Source organism: Odontesthes bonariensis, chromosome 18 (assembly GCF_027942865.1).
Source record: "Odontesthes bonariensis isolate fOdoBon6 chromosome 18, fOdoBon6.hap1, whole genome shotgun sequence".
In the NCBI taxonomy this organism is placed as follows: Eukaryota; Metazoa; Chordata; class Actinopteri; order Atheriniformes; family Atherinopsidae; genus Odontesthes; species Odontesthes bonariensis.
This window is the reverse complement of record NC_134523.1, coordinates 17,182,093-17,197,763: the sequence shown is the minus strand read 5'-3', so window position 1 is coordinate 17,197,763 and position 15,671 is coordinate 17,182,093.

The window sequence follows — 15,671 nt, the reverse complement described above, 5'->3', positions numbered from 1 at the left end:
AGGAACAATTTTGTGGAGAGATGCACAATCAAAATATGTACTTGTTGTCAGAGGGACATTGTACTTGTGTACGTGTTGAAACTGTGCTGCTACATTTTCTATAAGAACTCTTTTGAAATCTTTCAGACAGCTGGCATAAATTAAACCAATGACTTCGGAAAAGGTGCAGCAAAAATACTTCATCAAGCTTTGGTTATGTTGTACAAATTTCATTGATCATCTTTCACACCATAAATCCCCCTTTCTACATTGGAGAATTCAATAAATCTGTCATTTTATTTCACTGTTTTTGTATCGCACTCCATGTGTCTTCACCATTGGTTTTCAATGACGTTTGTTTCACCTCAAGCTTTTGAAGGGCAGTCAATCATATTGTCATTGTGTTCAATAACCGCTATCAGCCCACTCGTTTTGCTTTCTCTCAGTGTGCTGTACATGAGTGTGATTGTGTGTTTGAGCACATTTCTGCCTGAATAGCAATGAAAGGGTCTGGGAGAAATTGTTGAGGCTAGCTGTTTTTCTATCCATTGACGTCAATGACATTTTAAGGGAGGCCGCAACTACAGAAAATTAACACCTACAGCAATCACTTACTTGGAAGCTCCAGCTCACCAGGGCAATTAGAATGAAGTGCTGAGTGCATAGAACAAACCCAGAGAAAATAAAATGACATTTCTGTCATTCAATTTGGCTTTTAGAAGGCTTTTCCCGGTCATCAAAACCTTTAGTGACTTTCCCTTTGTCAGAGGATTTCCTGTCTGCAAGCCAACACTCGGGCCCCTGAAGGTAACTTATTTGAAATCACATAACAAACTGGCTGCAAAGCAGCGCTGGAGGAAAATTAGTTTTATGATGCAACACACCTACACTGGTCATACAGATTTCTCTGGAAAAATATGCCCTCTAACATCACAAGCCTGAAGGTTTCAGTCCAATTTAATTTGGTGACATCAGTCACTAACATCAACCTGACCTCACAGCTCCTTACAAACCAAGGAGACTAATTCAAAAGTTGGGGTTATGTGTTGATCCATGAGAGGTTTTCAAGTAAGTAACCTTACAGGCAGTTGACAGGCTGAACATGTGTTCAGCCTGTCAACTGCAGCTCTGAAACCTAAATCCTACTGAATGCTAAACCTAAATGCCAATGTTGCCACTTCTTGCTCATTTCAAAAAATTAGATCCTCTTCTGACACATATTACAGAAATTACCCTTCCTTGATTTTACATTTCATGTAGGGGCCCAGAGGTGCACTTAGGGATGTTAAAAAGCACATGAGCTTTAGGACAAATGACATCTCACAAAACAAAAAAACAAAAACATTGTTTTTTGAAAAAAGTTGTGCTTTATCACATATTAGTGTTTTTGTAAAATGTTTGCTATCACATCTATGTTTGTTTCTCTCTTCTGTTTAGCTGTTGTGTCATTTGAAAAGTTCTCATTTCTTTGCCGTGTTTTCAGAAAAGTAATCCCATAGCAAAGGTTTCATGACAGACTTTCTGGAGTCATTTTTGTGTTTTGAGAAATGATGTGTTTTCTTATTTACTTTCACATCTGAAGTGCTGTGTTTTGGGGAATTATTATTTTTTTTTTGTGATTGCATTTTCTAAAGTGTTTCATTTTTTTTCCTTGTGCCATTTTCTGGAGTTTTTGGTTTTGCGGTTTGTTTAATTTTTCGTCAAGCGTTATATTTTTTCCCTTAATTGTTTTCATTTTTTTTTTTACAAAAGTAAATTCCTGACTAAAAAGATCTTTTATGCATACGATTCTACTGCGATTGCTTCAAAAAGAAAACCACTTGTTGCATGTTTTTAGTGAGAAGTAGCAACAACAGTGACGTATTTGTGGTATGAGATGGCTCAAGGACAGTAGGAAAAGCTCAAGCTGATATCGATCAGTAGTGGCTGGTGGTTGTTGTAACCGTGGAGGCAAGTTACATAACCTGTGCGTGTCAAAAAGCATGAAGATTCAATCAGAATACAAAAATTTCTAAATTCACAAATCAAAGTTTAAAGCAGTAATGGCTCAACTGACCCACAGACTAACCATTACTATCATCTAGCTTCAGCAGCTAAGATACCATTGTCAATAGAATCAAAAGTAAAAATCATTACATAATAACTAAAATAACAGCAACATAACCCGGTGTTGCAGTTTGAACATGTGAAAGAAAAGTAATATATCAGGATACAGGAAGCCACTGAAATGGAAAGAATAAACTCACACACAAACAAAGCAGTTTGGGGTATCTGTGTTTTTTTTCGGTGGTTCATTTGATCACCCAAAGTATGTATGCAATAAAATAACACCTGCCTATAACCTGGGCATAACCTGGGTTTTTATGGAATAAACCCACATGAACTAAATGATGCTTTGTGTTCATAGAGTGCCAATTTTGCCCCCTTGACCTTTATCTAATAAAACTAAAAACAACACTAGAGTGTGATCTGCTTGCATGTGTGATGCTTCTTAGATAGGATCTTTTATCAAGTAACACTTGCAAAGGGAATCAGCAGACCCTCAACTCAATTTGGTAACACCAAGACCACCACCCATTTAAAGTATATATGTTGTGAGACTGTTGAAACCTGAGAGTCCTGCTTCACTAAATAAGAACATAAGAATAAGATAAAGAATAAGACATTAGAACATTAAAAGTAGTTAGGGTAATGCCTAATGACTTTTTAGCTCACTGCAGTGGTTCCCTGCTCTGCTCATTAGCACCATAACCATTTCTGCTAATCATCCCTTATTCACAACCAAACCAAATGTAAATAGGAAGCTCCAATATCCACTTCTGTTTTATCTTGAATAACCACCACAGCACAGTTTTTTCAGAACTTCAAGGAGTCATTCCATGTATTTTTGGATGCAAAACAAAAAATCGCTTCCGACTGTGCCTTGATGAATATTTGTGTGATGCAGCTACTGATAGCCCATGCAGCGTTTACAAACATGGGATACATGGGAATGGCTCTATGGCTATGGTTCTTGTGGGTGATGCATAAAACGGAAAGCAATGACAAAAAGCAAAATCAAAAGTAAATAGAAGTGCAGGTATGAAGGTGATGTTCAAGGAAGAGTGGTGAGATCTAAAAAAATACGTTTAAGTGATATGTCTACATTTTTGCACATGAGAGTTTTCCCTTGAAATGCCTCGTATTTCCACAAATGTAGGGTATGAGGGAGCAAAGACATGTCCTGGAAGAATGTAGTTTAGCTATTTAATCAAATATGTGCATAAAAGGTCTGTAAAGGAGTATAGTTTCTTTCTTTATTGAATTTATCATCTATATGGTTTGTCATCACTCATTATTTCTGGGTTGAGAACTATTGTAACCTATCATTTAGTGGCTGAAAAGTAAGAGCCTTGAGGTTCATTGGAAATGAAAGCTGTCTGAAAACTCATTTATTTCTATTTATCACAAAGCGTCAGTCTCTAAGGGCAAACAAAACCCAGCAGAGATCTTTCATTACTCAACGATTACCTTGATATGTCAGTCTTTAAAGTAATAAAAGTTGGGTTAATAGATTTCATACACATATGTGTTTGAGGAATTCTCTAATGTGTGAGATGAGCAGATTGTCTCATAAAGGCTTTCCATGGCGGAAGTGGGCATTAGAGGCTCCGAAAAACTGTGCAGCCACAGTGCCTGTTAAACGCAGCATAAGCTGCTTCCTGTTGTTCGAACAAAAAGATCAGGTGAAAGCAGATCAAGGTTTCTTTTTGTTGAGATAAACCTGAGCAGCCTGGTTGGGTCAATGAATCCTTTTACCATAAGCTGCAGGATTTAAACTGCCAGTTTGTGTAAACCATCTGGCCCAGAGTATATTTACCACTGTGCACATTTAATGTTTAGTCCCCCTAAAACAAAATGTTCTCATATATCTCAAGGTGAGGATATCTGGTCCTTTGAAGCAAATGTGTATCTGCACAAAAGTGACTATTTTCATGTTTAAATCCTTTCTGCTTTCCATAGTCAGCTCAGAAATATTATCCCACTTTACAGCAAGACAGACATTTTATTACTTTCTGGATAAAAAGAAAGGCAAATATAGTTTTGCCTTGAGAAAGATTTGGTGTCATTTTAGAATATTTTTTCCCTCTGTGGACTGATAAACAGGAAAACCCAATGTGAACTGTTTCACGCATTAATGTTTAAAGTATGGCTCAGAAGCTATTCATGCCTGTGTCTTTCTGAAGGTCAATCAGGTGCTGGAGTTAAGTCAGCAAGCATTCTGGGGTGGGGGGTATGGGGGTCGCATTGCAGGGGGTGAAAAAAAAAAGAAAAAAAACGATCCAAAAAAAAATTGGTATTTTATTGATACGAACGTGGTATAAATAATAGTACTAATGGGAAAGTGAAGAAGACAGAATGAGCCAGCACAGTATTGCAGGTGGTGATGGACCAAACGGGTGAAAACGGAGAAGGAAATAATAGCCCCTTTCACACTGAGGAAGAACCCGCGTTTAATTCGCGAATTTAGCGTGTCCGCTGTTCCTTTCACACTGACGATCCGGGCTGGCGTGTCAACTCGACTCGCCATTCGACCCGCGTCGACCCTAGTCTTTTTGCCGAGCCGAATTTGACGTGAAAGCAATTGACGCGGGATGGATGTGGGCGTGGCGTGACGTGAGGAGTTTAAAAGACAGAATGGACAGCTGATTCAGAACAACAGCGACAGGTGAGGACAAGTTTCACTTCAAGTGTTTTTTCCACTCGTCGTTGTCAAAACTGTTCAGAGCATTTGACCAAAACACAAACCCTTGTGGTCTTGCCATCTTCCATACTCTTCTGGCAGACACGTGTGTTCAGAGCCATGACGGCTAAACGTCTTCGTCGATTGCGTCGACGCTGTTCGCGTTCTTCTACTTCAAATTGTCAATGGGTTTCCTCAACTTGGAGATTATAGTGCTCTTGTATTCTCCGCACATGTTCTTCGGCGGCATCCCACGTTGTAACCATCCACACCCCGTAAAATAACATCTCCATGAACCGCATATACAATTGCAAAAACAAGTCCTCAAGGTGTCCCGCCATCGTTGGTTTGAAAAATTTGATGCAGACAGGTGTATTTAACCCTACCTCCGACGCATGCCTTGTGCCTACGTCATTGTACACGCCCAGCATTTTATGTGTTTCGTGTGACGCTCTGCCTATAGGCAACGCCCCCGGAACTCGGCTTCAGGCGACACGGATCACCTAATACACCAAGCTTTCACATTGCTCGACACGGGACGAAGTGGCAATTTGGACCCGCGAAGGCAGCGGATCTCAGTGTGAGGTCCCACCACAACGCACAGTGCAGTGCAACATCTCTCTGTGAGCAGTAGGGGGGTTGGGGGTGCCAGCACCGGGTTTCGCCCGGGGCGTAAATCAGTGTTGGACCGCCTCTGACTCTACAAGAATAGTAGTTAGAAACAATTTTGTCAATGTAGCTGCTTTAACAAGACATACGACATAAAAATAATATGATCCAAATAAAACTCATCAACAAAGCTCCAATGAATACAAAAGATCCTGGAAACAATAGGTACTTCGAACTACTTTATCTTGAGCTGAGGTTCAAAGCATCACACTAACTCAACACAGCAAAACAACAAGAAAAAAAAAAAAAAGAAGAAGCTGTGAATGGTACATATTTATAGATAAAGAAGCATTAACGTCTGAGATTAATCTGCAAACTGTGTCGTATTTTCTATACCAAGGATAAATTGCTGTGGAATGTAAAAATGAATGCCACCTAATAACGTCATTATACACTATCATTACATTTAGAACACAAAAATGAGTCACTGTGCAATGAAGCTCAGTTATTCATTTTGCAAAGGTTGATTCTAATTGCCACGAGGTGATGATAAATTATAATGCTTTTCCAGAAAAGCAAATATCCTCAAAATGAAAATGACCTGTTAATTTTCAGGACATCTCGCACCTGCTTTAGACTTGAACTCCACTCTCAGTTTTGACCAAGTCAAATTCTCATTCTAGTAACTCAAGGTAAGAACTGCAACTGCCTGAGGCTGATCATTACCTCAAAAAATAAATGGACTGTGTTTATTATACAGAAACCTCACTGATTCAATCAACTTGTGTCTTCTGAACCTGGACATTGACGTCAGCACCCTTATTGGATTTCTGTTTGGGTTGTCGTGGACTGATATCTGTCAGTGCCAGCAGCCACCTTCCCTGTGTGCCCGTTCTTCCAGTGAAATTGAAACAAGTACACAAACGCAGCAGGAGAAAATAAACCCAGCACCGTTTTGAAAGTATGTGTGTAATTCATCTCTTCTTTAAATTGTGGTTCGAAGCAATAGGTTTGAAAATATTATTAAAGAAAACATGCCAGTGAGAAACTGTGTCTGGCAGCAGATAGGTCAGAATCTTATTCATTTATTTATTTATGAACAAACTATCACCTACTTTGTGGCCATTTGACATGTTTTAATGAGAATTTCTCAGAGTAAATAGAAAATCATTTCAATAATCTACTTAATTTCCTTATATTAGCATGTTAATTTGAATCTTTCCATCTCAAGCTGCATGCAGCTTTAATTATACATTGCTAAATCTCATGATGAACATCGATTACATGGTGTTGGGGAAGGCCTGTGCGTCATCATCTTCCTCGTTCTGTCTGGCTTAGATTGAAGACTTGTGAGGTTGCAACTGCTTGCTGTATACAGATTTGATCACTGACACAACACCTACCTTATGGCTCTTCAATAGCTGCCTACGTACACATTTTGACGCATAAAAAGAATATGCACATGCATAAATCAGAGAATATTGACTTATTTTTAACTGCACTGGTACTTTGTACAAGCTGGGAAAAATAATGCTAATTTAATGACGCACTATAATCACGGTCATTGTTGTGGGACATGATACACTGTTATGATTCTCAAATAATCACATTTCAAATTCAATAGGGCCACAGAGCTCAGTAGACCCTGTTTCTCTCCTCCAAGCGGAGATCACACAGGGGTTTTAAAACTGCAGAATCTGACATTACACCACAGAAGCTGCAGCAAAGAGCTGCAACAAGTTGCTGGAACTTGATCAAATAACCATGAGAAGGCATAGGCAATTGGATAGACCATAATAGAACAAAGACACTCAAAAATGTGTTGCAAATGTTTTTTTATCTAATCATGCATCTTTTTCTGCATACCTTCAAGCTAGGAAATCTTACAGGAATCCATGTTCAAGCAAGCCAGCATTTTGAAGATGCAGGCTATAGATTTTAACAGAATTATTTAATGAAATGCGGTTATTCCAACCAAGAGGCCAAAAGAGCTGCACAGGCTGTGGTCACAAAAGCAAAAATGGGCTGTCTCAAGTAAAACATTTCAATCTCAGGGTCCTTTTTATGGGTAAATGGAAGATGGATTACTGCCTTTTTAACGGTTATGTTGTAATGAAAGAGAGGTGAACCCGAGTGGTGAGTTCTCAATCATTGCGCCCATCTTCACTAACTGTTAAGGCATGGTTGATGACACTAAGTAGCTGAAATCCACTTTTTCTTTCTTCAGGGACAGGGTTAGGACTAATCAGGGATTTGGAATTAACTGTATTTCTACTTTGTTTTCTTATCGGTTGACTACCCAAAGCACTTTACACCACAAGCCACATTCATGCCCCCACTCACACAGTTATTCTCACTTTTGCCATTTGTACAAAATAAAATAAACATCACTCAGCATTTGGAACTTAGCTATTTGTCCAAGGAGCTGTGCCACTGTAGCAGCTGCTGTGCTCAGACACAGCTGAGGGAACTCATATTCCATCCATCTTGAGAAAACTTCTGAATCTTGGCACAATTGTGATAAATCTAGTTTTGTGTCTGTGACATTGTACTGTGGAGTTTCTCATGGTGCAGATACCGTTTTCTGCAAATGGTTACCTGAACAGGATTTGTCCTCTCTTGTCCACACATACAACAGGTTTACTTGCAAGAGAAATTGTTGCTTAATGACTTCCGATGACTCACAGTTCACTCCTCTGGATTTACAGTTTGTAATATGCGTGTCAATATTGAATACTAAATGTTGAGTTTTTTACTTTCTGGCAATTTAGTTGAACCGGCTTCAAGCGTTTGATGAAAACATCCCAGACTCCAGTTAAAAGCCACAAATCTAAATCATTGCAAACACATGAACGTTATCTGTGTAGGTATTTCAAGGACTTTAAAAAAGGCATGTGCACAATGTCTATATTCATGCACTGGGAATTGGATTGTATTTAACGCCAAGACAAGTATCTGACCTCCACCAGATATTTTCTGACCTTACCCATACCAGTTATTTCTATTTTCTAAGCTTTACCAACTTAACTTGGTTGATAAAGCCAATGTTCTCACAGACCTTGAGGTAATTTAAGAATGTGTCCTAAAAGTTTGAAGAAAAAAAAAATAAAGCAAAGACAGAAGCATCCGGGAAGTAATCATTGAGCATATACATGACGTGGAAAAAATACCTCCGTACATGATGTAACCTTTGCACAACATTTGGGTTCCATATGAAATTGAAGCTTGTTTACCCACAGAGTTGAATAAAACACAATCATTATATTTTTGACCTTACACTGTGGTCTTTGTGCTCCAAATATATTAGAGTGATGTAGTTTTGACATTTTTTTTGTATGCAGGATAATATAGTAATCACTGTGACACATTTAATCACACAAGCAGGGGGGCTGTTAAGTTACACCTATGGGCTTCCCCTGCACCCCTCCTTTTGTTATGAACTCAGCTTACTCCTTTTATTCAAGATGGTGAGTCAGAGAACAGGTTAAGAATTTTAGGAAAATAGATGTCAAGTTGTTTCCAGAAGTCAATAAATGAAAGAGCTGTGGCAGGGGGAATAGAGGCTGGAGATCCAAGGAATTTTTCAGGGCAAAAAGAAGTCTTTGGATGGAGTTGGAACATGCTGAACATGTTCCAACTCCAACTACAGTGTGGGTGTGGCAGGACAGAGTATATAAAGAGGTCTTGATCGTTAACAGGTTGCAGTTTGTAGAGAACGGCTCCAACTCAGAACACCTGACTTCTTCTGAAATTAGCCAGATAGAGCTGAATAAGGCAGGTTTTATTCCAAAAGCCTTGAAAAAAACTAACAATTTTGACATCTGGACTCTTCTTTATCTGTTAATGTTAGTCTTTTTCTGCCAGAAATTTCTAGCATGCCACACATCACCTGCTCCCTTTTCCAAATTGGGACACCTGTTTCCATTTTCAAGTCATCAACATTTTGTCTTTTTAACACTTTTCACCAGATTGTCCACTCAGCTTTTCTGGTCCAAAACTTAAACTTTCTGATCAGAGCCTGCACAAATATGAAACTAAAGCCTGTCAGCATATTGCTCAGTGAACAGATATAAATCCTGTAGGTTCCCACTTTCAAAGAAAGTAGCTTAAAATGATTTAGGAATTTAAGTATAGGAATTTACCCTTGTTAATTGTGCAAAAGAAAACAAAAATGTATATTAGATGTCTACAATTCAATTTGGCCCTTAATTGTATGACTGGATCAATTTAGTTGTCAGGAAAATATGTAAACATTTTATGTTTATAAGAAAACACATATATTCTTGAAATATAAAAGCGAACAACTTTAAGCTCAGGTAGAAACATCTGTTTCTTCCCAAAAACAAACAAGCAAGAATTAGGAGGTATGAGGAATTTGGAGTTCCACTAAAACATTTTTACCTGCCAGAGCTCCAGTTAAGAGTCTAACTGAGAGTTTATTCGTCATGTTGTTTTTAATTTGGACATTACTATTTAATTTGAGACGGTCCTCTCCTCAAAAACATGCTCATCAGTCGTATATTATCCTGTGGTTGTGAGAGCAATTACATGTAAAGTCTAAAATGGCATTCATGAGAATGCAGTTGGTGGGCGCTTTGTAAAAGTAACGCATTTTAAACCCAATCATGTTCAATTTGGGACCAAAACCATGAAGCGTTGACATCTAACCCTGACTAAGTCGTGTCATTGCCTAAACCCAACCAAGTTTCAGTAGGATATGTTCTGTCTGCGTCAAGTTGGAAAAACAATATATTGGATCCCTAATCATGATAATTTTTTAACCCTAACCAAGCAATGAGTTCTAACTCTAACCAAGTAATGTTATTGTCTAAACTAAAACAGAAATGTTTCAGTGAGAGTTCAGCAGGTTTTCATCATTCATCACACAACGTACATGGCTCGAATCACTGCATGTAACTACTGTAAGATCAAATTTAGCTTATGCTCATCTTATTGTTAGTTGTAAGTCGGTTATTTTCTTGTTATTATGGGTAATTTTTTTAACCTTTTTTGTTCAAATGAATGGACTGGGACCAAAAAATGGCCCGGGCATTTTTGGCCATGGCGGCCCACCATGAATATTTCAATCATTAATGTAGGCAAGGCTATAACGTAGTGCCATTCGATTTTGTAGGCTTATGTAAAGTTGACTGGTGTGCAGATATTGCAAATACCCAATGACATCAGTCATAGATATTAAGTGTGTCATTAATGTTTATGACACTCATGTAGACACCAAAGTGTTCAGTGTTATTTTAGCTTGTTATAACTATATTGTTTGCAGGTGTTACAGGTTACAGTTGCCCATGTAATATTAGTGAAACATTGCTTTGCTGAAATGGATTGATAGGTAACCGGAGAAATACGGAATTAATATTCCTGCCTCGGTCATTTTCAACCCTCCCCTACATCAAACACAGACTGAGGAGTTGCCTTTCTGCCAGCAAACTGGAAGCCTTTATGTTGATGGCCACCGAGAAAGATGTTCTTGTGTCCCTTGATACTGACACAGTGGTTGACAGAGTGGCAGAGAAGAGCGATTTAATGAAAAAACTGCTTTTGTAAGGTGAGGATATTTATTTAAATGAATACATTTGCATTAGGATTTAATTGCATTTTTCACAGAAAGTGATGAGATTACTTGTGTGATCCTACATTAATGATGGTTTAAGTACTGTAATGCTAATGACAGGCACATGTCACTTTTACACCTTCAAATAAAGTAAATCTACTCATAGCATTAGTTGAAAATAAAGACTGAATGATCTCTGTGACAGAAACGCGCACGCACAGACACACACACACACCACAGTTGGTGACCTCCTAACCAACAAGGTTGTGCAAAAAACAGGCTAGGCTTTTTATTCGTGTTCCAGCCTGACTGGATAAAATAAGTAATAATTTCAGCATGATCAATTCCCCCCATACTGATGCAGTGAAGATGTAGCCTACCAGTCGTTTATCTATAAATACCTCATTTAAGTCTCCACGCACACGGAGAGCCCTCAGTCCAGTGTTGTTTTTGTCAATGATGACGATGACGAAATCATTTCGTTGACGCCACTTTTTTTCATGACGATAACGAGACGGTGACGAGATAAACATAGCTCTCTGATGACGAAAACATGACGAGACGTGTGTGAGTTTTCGTTGACGAGACGAGAATGGACGAAAATGTTAGTGGGTGATCTGTCAGACGTTTAAAATGCATGACATTTCTGCTTATTGTGTGTGTCAATTAAAACCTAAAAAGTATCTGCTGCGGCACCTTAAAGGGGAACTCCGGGGCATTTGAAGCGCATTTCCATTGCTAGAGTTTGTCAAATACTGACAGTAGGACAAAGACCGGTGCAAATCGGCGCTCCCTGTGCGGCGATTGCGCTGTTTGCGCAGCCTGTCATGCTAACCAAATACGTGGTGGCTAGGGGCAAGAGCTAAACCTTCCACGTAAAACAACAACTTGCACACTGCAGAAACGTCACACCACTTTATAAACCATCCGACAATAAAGTCACAAGCCTTACCATCAAAACCATATGCATGGTTCTCACATTACTGGCATGGGGACGTTACAAAACAACTTTATAAACAGCATGTCACTTACCGGTTGTTTGTACGCTCGCGCATGTGAAAGCCCAAAATAGTCAATGGACGATAATCCCATATACAAAACAATTATCTTCTCTAGAAAAACTGCGTTCAAGTATTTAAAACATTACAACAATATTACTGGGCAGACTGTGGAATGGAGCCAGTAGCGAAATGATTGGTTTGACTATGTACCAATTAAATTCCTTAGGAATATAATTGGTACAATTATAGGAGAAAAAAAAACTCAAACAGATCAACAAGAGCTGGCTCTAGAGGTGACTGTGTAGTTCCTTTCAGAAAGACTGTCTTTAGTCAAACCACATTTTCTGTTCGTGCTTCTCACACTTGGAATTCAATACCACACACAATACGTGAACTCCCGACTCTGACCTCTTTTACCAAACATCTTAAAGCTTGGCTATTGGAGGAACAGCACTGTTGCCACAATCCTGCCTAAACAGATGTTTTATGATCCACTAAACTCTTCATTGTTCTTGCTTTTCTTTTTTCTTTTCTTTCCTATTGGGTTTTCTCTCTGGAATTATTCCCTCTTTTCACACTGGCCATGAAGGCTAACTATTCTAATTGTTGTTACTGTTGTTTTATTGATTTTACAACCTATGTTGTTGACATCAATCTGCCGATGTGGCTATAATCTTGCATATTTACATGTATATGTTCATTAATATGTATTGTCACTGCTTTAAATAAATAAACTCAAACTCAAACTCAAACTTGCTTTACTTTTGAACACGAAATACCTGGTTAAGTCTGGAATACCAGCACAGTTGCAAGGAAAATAGCAATGTACAATGAACAATAAATGGAAAATTTGTTTTAATTTTTTCCTGAAGACTGGGCTGGACTCATTATGACCAATAACTTTCGCAGTCTTCACAGCAAGCGTGGGTATTTTATCAACATAACCTATATTAACCTACCACGCTGATTAACATAGAAGCTGACATCCACCACAAAAAAAATCACTGTTAGAAAGTTTCTATCTTTAACTAAAGGGTAACTCAAACTGAGGTACTGTGCTTGTCTGACATCCACTTCTACATATTAGTTTGCCAGGTAAAGCGGTTACTGGAATTCCCATCGTAAACCCAATAGTGCGGAAAGCGGAAGTTTCAACCTGTCTAATGTTTGAAATGCATGAAATGCCATGGTAGTCAAACGAAAACAGTCTTTATTAACACTGATGACGAACCCACATTAATAGGAGACAGAAAATGGCTTTTAGGAGTGAAACCATGGCAATAATGATTTCAGTGGTTATGAGAGTGCCTTTATATGTTGGGTTCAGGGTTGACAGTAAGTGCCAGTCCTTAATAATGCATTAAGCGGGATGTCCCTCAGAAGTGCATTTGATTAATGCATGATTAATCTTTCTTTGTGCAACGTTGAGGTCAGATAATGGATCAAACACAAGTTCGAAATGAAACCCAGTAAAATATGCTGCTGATATTTGTTTTCAAAATGTTAAAATAATGTTTTGCATCCCTGTGATTAGATTAACAGTGCACAGGTGAAGGTCAAAGCTGTCTCAGTAAAGTCCTCATGATTTTATTGTAACAGAAGAGAGAATAACCAGGTGGACAATAACTCGATGGACAATTGTACCAGTTTCTCCAGTTTTCTGTGTGAAAAGTGTTTAAATAGATTTGAGTTATCAAGATGTGATTTAAAAGACATCTTCACGCTTAAACTTTTGCTATGATTTGGTTTGTTTATTGAATTTCCTGTTTGTTTTTTTCTCAAGCTGAAAATGCACCTGTGAGTGGAAACACCCCTAAGATTTGAACGTTGCTAAAATTGGTGATATCTCAACTGATTCCACGAACAGGTCAGAATTTCCTCCTGGAAATTGGAGATGCTGAAGTTATATGCACCTCAACCATTTGGTTCCCAAGATACACCACCAGTTAACATTCTTTACGCCAGCAGAGACCTGACGCAAAAGCTTAAAAAGATGCTAAATTAATTTATCCGACGTTTTACATGTGCGTCATTTCAAAGTGGTAGTAAGACATGGACAGTGCCGAAACTTTGTGCTATTTATTTAGCTCAGTGAATGCTGGTGGATGAGAGAATGACTCATACCGAACTCTGGCAAAGCGGGGAAGGAATGTCGTCGGTTTACATATAAAGTGAACAGAGAGCAGCATTTGGAGGGATCATGAATGTATAAAAATAGTATGAGATACTCATCTTGATTGTATATATATATATATATATATATATATATATGTGTATATATATACATCAATCAAAATGTTTATATATGTATATGCATATGTATGTGTCTATTCTGTAACAAGTCCTATTAGTCCTTTATGACACGTCTTTAGTTTCAATAGAAGACAAATTTGTTTATTTTGTTCTTGTTTTTCTTTTCTTGTAGTTCTTGTAATTCTTTTGAGTAGATCTGGTTTAATTCATGCTAAATTCTCCTTCAGTTATTAAGCAAACACTTGCTCCTGTTTGAGTAGTAATATTCTTAATCTCATAGCAAATGAGCCATGCAGGCTATAGTTCTGTGTTTTAAACGCTATGATTGTGACTACCCGGTTAAGATTTTCCCAGCTGAGCCTTTCAAGTGCACCTGTTGTGAAGCACTACAAATCAAACACTTATCCAAGCTGGTGGCATTTTGCAACCATAGCTTTCTTACTGTGCTTTTCTAAAATCCATCCATTTTCAATACCAGCTTCAACTATTCAAGACTTCTGGAGGCTGAGGCCTATCCCAGCTGCCATTGGGCTAGAGACAGTGTACACCCTGGACAGGTCGCTAGTGCCTCACAGGGCCACACAGAAATAAACAACCATGCACACTTACACTCACTCCTATTGTCAACTCAGAATTGCCACTTAACCTAGCGTGCATGTTTTTGATGGGATGAAGTTGAAATACCTGGAAAGAACCCATACATGCACAGGAAGAACATTCAAAGTCCGCAAATAGAGAAATAGAGATAGTTGTCCAGTCCTCATGAAGTTTAGTTGTTGTTTTAAGATCATTTTTCTTCCTGAAAATAATGGACCCAGACACCTCACCTAAAACATTTTATCAATGTGACCACAGAATGTGTGTCTCTCTCAAACTTTGACCTTGTCACTCGCTCCAGCAATCTTTTGAGTTTTCATTTCCAGCAAATTCTGTTTGTTTATTCTGCTGTCCCTTTCTAAAGCACATAATTGCTCTCTAAAGGCCAAAAAAGTGTTAATAAATTCCCTCTTTCGCTGCAATTTTGAAAGCACTGAACAAACTAGGGTTGCGATAGAGGACAGCTGTCTATTTTTGTCTGTGGATTTTGTGGTTACTACACTGTTAGTTAGATGATGATAAACACAGACTTCTTTAATCTGTTCAGACCGGATGCGAGATATGTGAGCTTTAACCTTTCAGACCTAATAAAACATGAGAATAGCATGATAGCATAGCATAGCATAGCATAGCATAGCATAGCATGTAATACTGATCCTCAGGTTCACAAGTCAAATGTTTTCCCAGTCTTATAAATTGAGGCAAAGGTTTTTTTTAGAACCAGAACATCAGTCATGGATTTCACCTTCTTTGTTTCTCTGACAAATCCTTCAATGAAGTACAACCAGGCATACAGACTTTTATATACTTTCAGGTTTTCCTTTGTAAATTTTCCTGGTCTTGAACAAAGGTATATGTACGCATCAGGACACCTGATTTATGGCCACATTTTATTGTCCATGGTCCACAGATTATTTGGAAGGTCACAAAGATTTAC